The sequence below is a fragment of the Calidris pugnax genome, unplaced genomic scaffold (assembly GCF_001431845.1).
Source record: "Calidris pugnax isolate Ruff unplaced genomic scaffold, ASM143184v1 scaffold44, whole genome shotgun sequence".
Lineage (NCBI taxonomy): Eukaryota > Metazoa > Chordata > Aves > Charadriiformes > Scolopacidae > Calidris > Calidris pugnax.
Genome location: NW_015094506.1, coordinates 8,191,638 through 8,203,731, shown reverse-complemented (window position 1 = coordinate 8,203,731; position 12,094 = coordinate 8,191,638).

The window sequence follows — 12,094 nt, the reverse complement described above, 5'->3', positions numbered from 1 at the left end:
GGAGAGTCCCCCGAGCAGGGGTTTAACCCCATCCGGGGCCGTGGCAGGACGCTCCAGTTTCGCCGGGCAAACCGGTGTAAGACGGAAAGGAATATCCGGGTCGGGAGGGAAACGGAGTTGGTGTCTGGGGGAATGGGGCGGAGGGGGCTGCTGGCGCCCGTCACGCGGCAGGAGCGTGCCTTTGTGAGGGCTGAGAGGAGGGGAGGTGTGACTGGATACATTTGGTGTCAGAGCCGGTCAGCCCGCCTTCTGCCGCTCCTGGGTCCCTGACAGGTTTCAAACGTGTAACCTTCGGAATGGTGCCCCTATGCCGGGCGCAAAAATGAATCGTTCTTCATGGCTTTTGGTTTCTTGCAAGCCGTGCTGTAAATGCTCAGTGCTGAGACATAGGCACATCCTTGTTTGATGCACCGTTTGATGCTGCGTGTATGAGAAAAGCCAAATTATAGGCCCGTGTTCCGATGTCAGTTTAGTAATTTGTGTAGGTAGAACCATAGGTACCATAGGCAAATAACTTAAGAGCCTTTTCTCTTCCCCCACTGAGACCAGTGGCATCCTCCCATGAGCTGTGCTTACAAGATGTAAATAAAGCACAGCAATGGCAAAATGACATTTTGGCAGGCGGGATGTTAATGTTATGTTTTCAGAGAGAGTGTCAATTTCCCCAGACCCGTGGTACATTCAAGTCAAAGATTCTTGTTAATTTCACAAATGATTGCATTTCGTCCCTGTCAGTAACAGTTTTACAGGTGTTTTCACATTTTTATTAGGTAATAAACAATTTTAATCTCTTGAAAATCAACAGAAATTTCTTTCTGGAGTCAGATTTTCTCTTACAAAGTAAAAAAAAAACATTATGAAGGCTTATTGTTCCAATACACTTGTCCACAGCAACAAAACTGAATCTTTTTTAGCTAGAAAATGTCATTTACATAGTTTGGCATTTTCAGGATGTGAAATGATGTCTTCTCCAATGTTGTCAACAGGACACAGAATTGAGCACTGGCATAAAATTATTAGGTGGAGAGACTCTTAAACTATGGCCTTACTGAGAGAGTCTGATACAAATAACCATTTTTAAGTCTGATTCTGTGATTACAAGTGTTTCATTATAGTTTAAATAAATAAATGTATACTCATATGAATGAGGATTTACAATTTATGTCCTGAGTCACAGCAAAGTCACATTAAAGCTGGAGTAAAAAGTTATGTTACCAGCCACTTGAGCATTAGCTAGTTCCAAAGAAGTTAGCCATATACTAAGAATACCCCTGCCTGGAGCTTCTTGGTGTCCTCTGTTAAGGTAGCCATAATTTCCCTTTATTTCTGCCTTGCATTTGATTTCGTATGCAATTACATGCAGTGCCTGATAAATACCTTCTCACATGTATCCTCTGCATGAATAGATTTCTTCAAGTTTGCTGAGAGCCTCTGAAGAGGTGCCAGAATTCTGTGAAGAGCTAATCATAAGGCAGGGGTATGTGCATAAACCTGCACATTTGTGAAAAATTAGATTAGAAGCAGATACTAAGGAAAACTCAGGTTTTTAAGAATTTGGATTGTTTATGTGGTTGGACCAGCAGATGGCAAATATGACTCAGTATAAACGTTACATAATTCTTCTTGGGAAAATTAAAAAGTTATGTTACCAGCCACTTGAGCATTAGCTAGTTCCAAAGAAGTTAGCCATATACTAAGAATACCCCTGCCTGGAGCTTCTTGGTGTCCTCTGTTAAGGTAGCCATAATTTCCCTTTATTTCTGCCTTGCATTTGATTTCGTATGCAATTACATGCAGTGCCTGATAAATACCTTCTCACATGTATCCTCTGCATGAATAGATTTCTTCAAGTTTGCTGAGAGCCTCTGAAGAGGTGCCAGAATTCTGTGAAGAGCTAATCATAAGGCAGGGGTATGTGCATAAACCTGCACATTTGTGAAAAATTAGATTAGAAGCAGATACTAAGGAAAACTCAGGTTTTTAAGAATTTGGATTGTTTATGTGGTTGGACCAGCAGATGGCAAATATGACTCAGTATAAACGTTACATAATTCTTCTTAGGAAAATAAAATCTCAAGACTGTGCTCTAATTGAAAGATCATCCAGAAAACTGTTGAAGAACAGTATGGAGAATCGGGATAGAAATATCAATGGAGCAGATGCATGCAGTAGCCAGCAAATTCAGGAAGATTTTATGAATGTAGCAAGGCTCAAAACAAACCCCAGTAAACCCATCAGCCTAGTGCCCAACAAAATGGCAAAGGCCCAACAGGGGATTTAATTTCATTAGCAAATAGAGCAGAAACCACTTACTCTATCTGTTTGAGAAATAAAAAGGAATTTCAGCAGTACTATTTAATGGAAGGGTTAAACATGGATAAATTCAAATGGCTAGTGAATCAAAGAATTCAGATCATGGGTTGGTCTGTTTTTAGAGATGAAATCAATAGTGGACTGTAGTAAGGAGAAAAAAATGAACCATGACTGAGTTGAATGTAAATGGTCAAACATATTAGATGAGGTGGACTCCTTTGTGTTTTCAGATGTCTTACATTCTTTATTCCTGGTAATATCAGGACAACACTGTGGAATGTTAAAAGTTACATGTGCAATAAATATGTTAACTAGACATAGAAAGTAGAAACATAGCTTTATAATTTGCAGCATTTACAGGTGAGAAAAATAATTTGTAAAACAGCCAAGAGATCTTTCAAAACATGCATACTGTTCCATACCACAGTAGAATTTTGATTATATGATTTTAGTATTTGTGAAGACATTTTAAGTTATGACCACTGCAGCTGTCAGTGTCTTAAGTGACATCACACCTTCAATCTCAAAATTTCTCTTAACACAACATATGCCTTACCTTCTGTTTTCTTCCATTTTCTAAAATACCAGAGAAAGCAGTTAGCCTACCTAGAAATTCTTTAACTGGTTTATCATTTGAAAGGACTAGGATTGACTGTAATAAGCAAGGACTTTCCTTAATATTTTTACAATGCCACTATAACTTGGCTTTGTTCTCAGTTCAGGGTGACAACTACTTGATTTCCTCCTCCTGCAGCCTCCCTTATTTAAAGGAAAATGAAATGGCTGCTTTCTAACATTCTGTGACTTTCCCCCTCTCTCTTTTCAAGCAGGAGCTTGGAAGGGGTATGAAAAACTGAGTTGCAAGTATTGAAAAAAATGAAATCTGTGTTATGAAAAATAGTTATGTAGAATAGCAAACACATTAACAACATATTTCAGGACTGTATTATCAATTCTCTCATGTCAAGATATAAGGAAGGTCTAAGATCCCTATTAAAAATTCTGACAGATATTCTGAGAGAGAGCTCAAAATGCTAGAATAAACCATCAGATCAGTTTGGCAGCAGAAAATATATTAGCATTAAATAAACCTAATTATTATTCTCACTTTTGTACACCCATGGTAAGTTGGGGACAAAGGTAGCAAAGTGCCTGAGAGAAAGTGCTATTTCTCATCCACCTGGTTGGCAAGAGTTTTTCAGGCCCGATACTGTCTTTTGCTCTTTACAGTATTTACAGAGTGTAGAAAAGATACAGTGAACTTCAAAGAACCATGACTACCTTTGTGTGCGCACTGCTCGTCTAGAGATGTCTAAACATCAGGCTCAGAGGCTAAGTCCAAAGTGGAGGTCCCAGGGGTATGTCAGAGCTCTTGAGGCCACGCGCCACTGCCCATCGTGTCCTGATTCCCTTTCGGGCTGAAACCAAGAACATGAGCCTTCCTTTGAAGGCCTTCCTCATTGATCAGCATGAATACTTGGACTCATCAGATTAAGTAGAAGCTGAAGTAACGTTTAAGGAAAAAGCCATTTTTGATGACTGACTGACTTACCCACAACAATCCCTGACTATACAATTCTGACTAGATCACATTTTCTGTAAATGCTTGCTTTCAGGCATGTTGTCATGGCATAAATTTATAATGGGAAAGAACATGCAAGAAAATGGTCCCTTAGTGATGCTGTGCAGCAGCCAAGACGCTGTCTCAGCATTTGCACTGACTGACCCCACTACATCATTCTCATGGAGCGTCGAATACACTGAAGAAGAGCAAGAAATTAAACTATTGTTCTGTCACCCAGACACTGACCTACAGTCCTCTGAACATACCATGGGAAGTGTGCTGCGTTCCCCAGAGGGCTGTGGTGTCCCACTGCTCGGAAGTCTCAAGTGTATATAGGCTGCAGGTTGCGTCTGTGCTGGAGAGCCGAGCCTCCAGAAAACAGTGATGGGGTATCACTGACGGTAAATCAAATCTGTCTGCCGTGCCATTTCCAGAGCAATTGCAATTTTGCTCTCATGGCAGATGCTAAGATTATCTGGTATATCTGTACATTTCTTTACATGTATTTCTTGTGTGACAGCAGGTGGGATTAGGAGTATAATTATTCATCCAATCCTTCTGCTCTGCCGTAGGTTTACATCCGTTTGCTATCAAAATATGCCTAAGACTATTTTTCATGCATTAGAGAGAAACGCAGAATGAGAAGTGAATACAAGTAGGTAAGAGCAGCATGCTGATTAGATGCTCCAATCCAGTATGTGCTGACAGATACAATACAGTATTAAAGCTTTGCTGGTACTTCTCAATGCACAGCTTGTTGCAATAAAAAAAACCCACCTGGTTTCTACCTTTGATATATTGTAACCTCTTCCGGACTTTAAAATACCTTCCCCTTCTAGTTTTACCTTTAAGATAGGTACAACATTCCAACACATCAGATAATGACTGCCTGAAAGAAGCATCATAGAGAAATCTCAGCTGAAACATGCTAGTGATGAGGGACTGAGATTGAAAGTACAGACAGCTGTTAAAATTGTGCAGAAATGTTATCCTTGGCTCTTGAACAGTAGCATACAGGAATGCCACCACAGGGAAACTGGTGCCTGCAAGGCAATAGCATGGCTGGAGGTATTCTGCCAATGGTTTCCATTCTGTCTCTACTAATAGCAACTATTATATAGGAATATATAGTGGTAAATTACTTCTCAGGATTAACAGAAATGGTTGAGCAAACCCTTGCGCATCAGCATCCTTCAGGTGTGTTTATGCTTGTGGATGCACATTACGATGACCAGTATGGCAGAATGTATTTGAAATTCCAACTGTGCTGCTCTGCAACACACAGCTTCAGACTTCATTAGGTCCAAAAGAGAGAGTGGTTACTGGAAATGAATCACGCACACAGAAGGAAATAGAATATATTTAGGTAATGATCTGGGAAGGCTAAGAACTGTCTGTATGTATTTAAGACGTGTAACTCTCAGACTGAGAGCTGGTCGGTAAGAGGTTGATACAACTAGGAATAATAGACATTTATAAGGAGAAATAAATTACAAAGAGAAATTTATTATTAATGTTGCAGTCAGAATTAACGTGGAACCAAATGGACACAATACTGGAGTTTTTTTCCTCAAAAAGCAAATGGGTATGGTGCTGTCAAATATACAATGAGGAACAATCTTCCACTGATTCTCTTACTAGCTGTAATTTACCAAATCTTTGCAATTTCTAATTTTGATAGTTATCGTGAAACAAACGATGCAGCTAGCTAACTTAGCACTGGATTCTTGGGTCTAGCCAGTTCTTTTTGAGTGAACAGAACTATTTGAGGTGAAAAAGTGGTTGCCATTTCAACTACATTTCTTTACTGGTCAATTCAAGGAGCTAACTCCAGTTGCAGCCCCATAAGGAAAGTTTTTTGAAACAAATCAATAAATAAAAACAACTTGCCTGAACTGGATTAAATTCCCCAAAGAGTCTGAAGGAACCTCAGATAGGAACCTCAGATATGAAATTAAAATGGTGAGGTGTGAGGTGTTGTTTTTATTGGCCTTGGTACTAGATGAGTGGAAGATTGCAAACATGATGCTAATAACTCTCAAGGGTTTGAAGGGGGATTTGGAGAACTGCTGAGTCTGATTTCCATGCCTGGCACATTGGTAGACATCTGGTTACATACAATAGTGAAGATTCAGGACAGCTTTTGGAGAAGCAAATTGTGTCTTGTACATCTGGAGATTTTGGATTCACCTTTTACAATTCCAAAACTGCTGTTACTTCTTCATAATCTCAAGTCATTGGCGATATTTCTATGAAAATGTCATTTAATGCTATATGGTAATCAAAATGACAAATATAACCATTGGAAATTACTAGGAAAGGAAGTGAGCATCATTATATCAATGTATAAAACCCTTGTGTTTGTCCTGTTTCAAAATCAAAAAGATTACATCAGAACTAATCAAGATATGGTAAAGGAGAAGAGGTACAACTGGATGTATAGTGCAGCCTTTGTATAGCCTAAATAGACTAGGGCACTTCAGCTTTAAAAAAATTATAACCATAGGGAGATATACTAGAAGCATATAAAATCATAAGTGATACAAAAAAGGTAAACATAAAACCATTATCTATTATTTTTTTCCTAAACGAGAACTAGGGAAACACTATGTAATTCTCAGGGGACAGGCTTACAACACACTAATGTATTTTTTGATTCAAAAATTTTAATTCAGAATAGCCTGAGTGTTACTTTGTATTATGCTTGGTTGTGTATGCTCTTATTCTGATAAATCACCTTTTAGCATGGAGGCTGCTACCTATGGGTGCACACCAATAGGCACGTAAGCTTTGCTTATCATCTTACTAATCTATTTTGGCTCAGGATTCTGCTTTGTGTAAGAGGATAGTTTAACATGGTCTTTGTATGTAAATTTAAATACACAGAGTATCGCTTACTGGTTTTGTACAGTACATATACAACCACACAGTGATTCTGATGCTAAGGGTACTTCTGTCTGTCAAGAGGAACAATTAATACCAAATTTGTCAGAAAGTGATTTTGTGAAGCTGATACTTTGCTCCCAGCGCAAGATTAGGGCCCCTGACATATTTTATTCAGTTAGCCCAACCGTAAAAAGGTTCTTCATTCTTAATTACTTCTCCAAGCCCCACAAAACAACATTCTAGAGTGTTTATTAAAATTTGAAAGCTAGTCCTGTACTGCCTAGGGAAGAAAGTTATTGCTTTTTGCATGAGAGGATGTGGTTATGCAGCAAATTTCTAAATCTCATTTATCTCTTGTGTAACTGGATTACAGGGGAAAATATTAGCATGAGTAATTTGTTTGCTAATGGGACAAATCTCTCATTTTCAGCCTTCAGACAACACAATAGATTTTGGTCAAAAATAATAATTGGTAAAGTCTACGGCTAAACCAGCCAATTCATTTGATTTACATTCCTTATTTATCTAAGTTAAAGGTGATTATTGACCCCAGGCAAAAAGCCCTACTAATTTTAATTCAGTAGCTAAGTTGAAGCTAAGAGCTCAGAGGCAGAAACATACACAAAAAATATTAAATGTATGATAAATGTTTAAAAAAACACAATAGCACATTGACCTACACCAGAGGATCAGTAGCAAAGGTAGCAGAAAGGATTACAGGAATACCAGCATATCCATGACACTCTTCTAACTGGACATGATTCAGCAAAACACATTTAGGAATTAATTTTTGGATTCTTTTCCATAGAAAGAATAATGGTACAGCTATTTGTGATAGATGTTCTATTTCCATATTCTATTAAGAAGATAGAGAGTACAGAGACGTACTCTGCTATGGATATGCAAATAGGCTGGCATCATCCTAGAAAAATATGCAATAATTAATGCAAAGTAATCTTTAATCAAATAATTAAGTATACCACATCTTGGAGCTGAAAAGCTCCCCCTCCAATAAAGACCGCAGTGTAAGAAAAGTGTATGAAACTGTATTAAAGCAGAGTGACTAACTAAAGTAGGATGAATAATTCAAGTAGGAAAATACTTAAGTCGCATAAATCTGATGACTACTGTGATGAACTTTTTCTTACATTTGTTTCTGCTTTCACACCTCTGAACCTGCCAAGCACTGTAGTTTCTTGAAAATAGTTTTTTTTAATGGCAGATTAGTGAGCTTCTGTGACACTACTGTTTCATCATGTCATTCCTTTTTATGGTGAAGATCCCATAAAACATTGTTTCAATTGAAACAGAAAAATATGGAACTGCCTATTTTTATTTTGATGGCAGTATTGAATCAAACTATTGCTTCTCTGAGCGATATCCCAGTGAAGGTTACCCTAAAATTAGCCTAATCCTTTTCTACTTCCTCCTCTTCTTTGATATCGCCCCTTATTTCTCACAGGGAATATTACCCTGTTAGGTGGCTATATTGAAAAGGTACATCATGCTTAGGATGTGTTTGGGTAACAGGTCTGCTTCATCATTTTTTAAGTACGTGTGGCTTCAGTTAACTTCAGCCAGTAACTTCACTTTCAGTGCTTCAGGGTCTGAGATTCTTCTGGCAGGTCCACTTCTGATGTATCTCAGGAACGGTACTATGGGTGAGATCTCACAGTACCTGATACAAATAAGTCTTACTTTATGTATTTTTTCCCAATTAAGAAGTTTCCAAGTGTTCTTAAAATGAAGGGACATCAGCAAACTGGGAGATTATGGCAGTGATACTCTAATGGCAGTGTTTGTCAGTTAATAGCCAGCTACTCCATACAGTCTGGTCTTGCTCCATGTACAAGTTTCTATCACCCAATGAGGAAGAAAAAAAATAAATAATGTTGCTGCTGATAAATCACTAATTGCTGCTAGGTAAAAACCTTACTTTTGACTCCAACAGCTGTAGATTTAAAGGCAGCCACAATGACATTAAGGATGACAGCATTCAGCCAGATAGGAACAAGTTTTCATTAATAAGGTGCCCAGAATTTGTTCTAGTGTATTGTTTTCCGTGTATTTATTTCAAATACTCTCCCTTTTTCCTCTTTCCTGACAGCAGTGACTAATAGTAATATCCCAGCTAACTAAGGGATATGTTTTGCATAATGAAAGGTAAAAGAGATTAACTCTACGTTGTCTTTGCCTGTTGAAATATTTTGTCAAGTCCCATTTCAAAGAGTCGTCTTAAATCTTCTTAACGTTATGACTTTGAAGAAATACTTTCCTATTGCATAAGCTGAAAATGCTTCTGATAATTGCAAAGGAAGGTTTAAGAACCTCACCATTTAGGTCATGACCACTCTCAGATATATCTTCAGGTGCATGTGAGTTGGAAACTCAACTTGCAGTTTTCCAGGAGAGTTACAAGTTGCCAGCTGTTAGTGATTTGGAAGGATTTAGGATCCAGTTAAAGCAAATAGCTCTGATACCACCTTAAAGACTTTTTCAATTACTTTTTGCAACTTAGCATATTTCTCACATTACTCCTAGGTAAGAAATTAAATGCTGCAGATGAAGTATTTTTTGTAGTTTTTAAGAAAGCTGCTGTATTCTCAAGTACTCAAGAAGTCTGTATATAGATTTTATTATTATTTTTTTTTAGTGAATATTGCAGAAATACTGAATCTTATGTTTTAGATTCAAATGATTTTTCAGGACTCTTCCTGCTAAGTTTGACCAGAGAAGCTTCATTTCTACATCAAATTCAGTTCAGGTAAGTGGCTGTGATTGTGTTGGGTGTCCAGTATATTGTCACATTCTGCAACATGTTCTAGTATGTGGCATTGCAGGACAACACGTTAAAAATACAACCCTCTCCATTGTACCTATCCTGAGTTGCAGTCTATTAGAAACAAAATTTACAAATAAGTGGAAGGGAACAAGCCACATTAAGATTCCAGAGGAATGAAAAGACATCTGCTTTCTATGCTATTTTCTCCAACTATTTGACAGAAATAAAGCGACCCGATTCCTACAGTAAATTTTATATAGATTGCTCTTCTCTCTGCTTAGTCATTCTGCCTGTAAGTTTTTGAATAACCAAACAGGATATAAAAAGAAATGTCTTCAGATCCCTTACCACACGCTATAGTGTTAATATAAACTATCTTGCTAGGTTACCATCTGGTGAAGGTGGGTAAGGTAAGCATTCGTAAAGGATTACATTTGGTTATTGCCAAAGAAACATAGGAAACCTCTATATATGCTCCTTTTATTAAAAATGAGTAAAATAAAATCAGAGTTTTTTCTAGTTAGCAAGGAAATTGAAAAAATGAATTTATGATATCAAGGTGGAGTTGTTCATTTATGCAATGATAAGAAAACCAGAAAAAATTCCTAAACTTTTTAACGGATAATGATGAAGTACTAAGTTGTTCATTTATGCAATGATAAGAAAACCTGAAAAAATTCCTAAACTTTTAACAGATAATGAAGAAGTACTTCAAATATTGTCCCTTTTATGGTAAAATGTTTATCACATGTACATAAATATGTTTTTAGAGTGTATTTAAGCCTAAAAGGAGAAAGAAAGCCTTCTGACAATGTTCAGGCAGTTTATGATTTATTTAAAGAGGAAAAAGTTAAAATGCCATCAAGAAGGCAGTAGAAACACAGATAAGCTCTCCAAATTAAATGTGGAAAAAAAGCCTGATTTGAAATCATGTTATGAAATTAGTCATCAAAAGTTACAAAAACTCCAAATTGTATCCTGACATTTTCTAGTTTAATGAGACTGTTGATGAGTGGAGGAGGAAGACATACTGGAACCCAGGAGAAAATGAAGCCACAAGTGACTTCTTGGGCTGCCATCTAGCGGTGGCCTGGTGAGGGGAGCCCTGCTCACCACGTTTGATTCAAGTTTAAAAAGAGAATGACTGAAAAACTGGTAATTCTGAAAACTAGTTAAGCATTGTTATTTCTAATTAGTAAATCATTAATCATCATAGACTTCAATATGAAAGTTTGCACGGCAAAAGTATTTTCCAGTGGTCAAAACCCTCAACAGTTACTAGTACAATATAACTGCACTGTGGTTAAGCGTTTCTGACAGTTGCACCTTCCATCATAATGGCGTACTGAGGTTTGCAGACAATGTGAAGACATCCAGATTTGTTCCACAGATAAGTTGTTCAGAGGCTTATTCTTTATTCAGCACAGATTGTCTCAGAGTACTACTGAAGTGCTCCTTTGTTCGTGTTTCTCTGCCAAATGTTTAAAATACTTGCTAATTATCTAACTCAAATCAAATCATGGTGGTTTCGAACATACCCTGACCTAGAAGAACTGCATTAACCAGTTAATGCATTATGCTCCTCACACTACCAGCTTAGCCTCACAGAAGATACAGCATCAGTCCTTATCTCATACACCTTATAAAGCAATCAGCATTTTTAACGGTTCCTTATCTAGTTGTGATGCATCTTATTTTTACTTCCAAAATGACACCCCCCCACTGAATTCTTACACAACAAAGTTTTAATACTGAGATGATGTGGGGAATGATTTAGGAAATACATATACTCCACTGCTGCATATATTAAAATGAGTAATCGCAACAAAAAGAAAAGCAGGATAGTGAAGAAATAATAAAATACAGATACGTTAATCTAACTGGTTAGGTATGGCTTGGGCAATAACAAATAAAAACAAAACGATCTTTTAACAAAATTAATATTTATCCATTTAAGTAGCTGGCAATGTGAGATATTTACCTCTTTGGGATGCAGAAGTTTCCCCTAATTTTGGGAGAGAACACAGGCTATCAAGAGTTTAGTTGTCTTTCGAAGATTCACCTCCTGCAACTTGTCTCAGGTAGCAAGTAGCGTGATACATACTTGTAAGACATTCTCTAGTATTTGAAAAGCTGAAAGTTGCAAAAATCTTAATATTAATTTTAAAGTGTTCCAAAAATACCTGTCATTATTAAAATCGCTCTAATTTTTTATATCCAAAATACATAATAGACAATAAGCAGATTTGAATTAGTAACCAGCCAATTCAAAGATACAATGTCCAACTCTTGTGTACACTCATGAAGCAGTTTAAACTTGTATAAATCTGTAAATGCTTCCATGAAGTGACAGCAGGTTTGGCCCTCTACATGCAACGAGAGCATTCAATTTAAGTAATTCGCTAAAACAAATTTCAAAGAGAAAAATAATTTTAGAAATTTGTTTTAAAGTTTTTCTAGAAAAGTGCTAAAAAAATGCAAACTATGTAACTATAAAGTTTCTATTTACTGTTTAGATTTATGCTTTTCCTTAATTTGATCAAGAAACA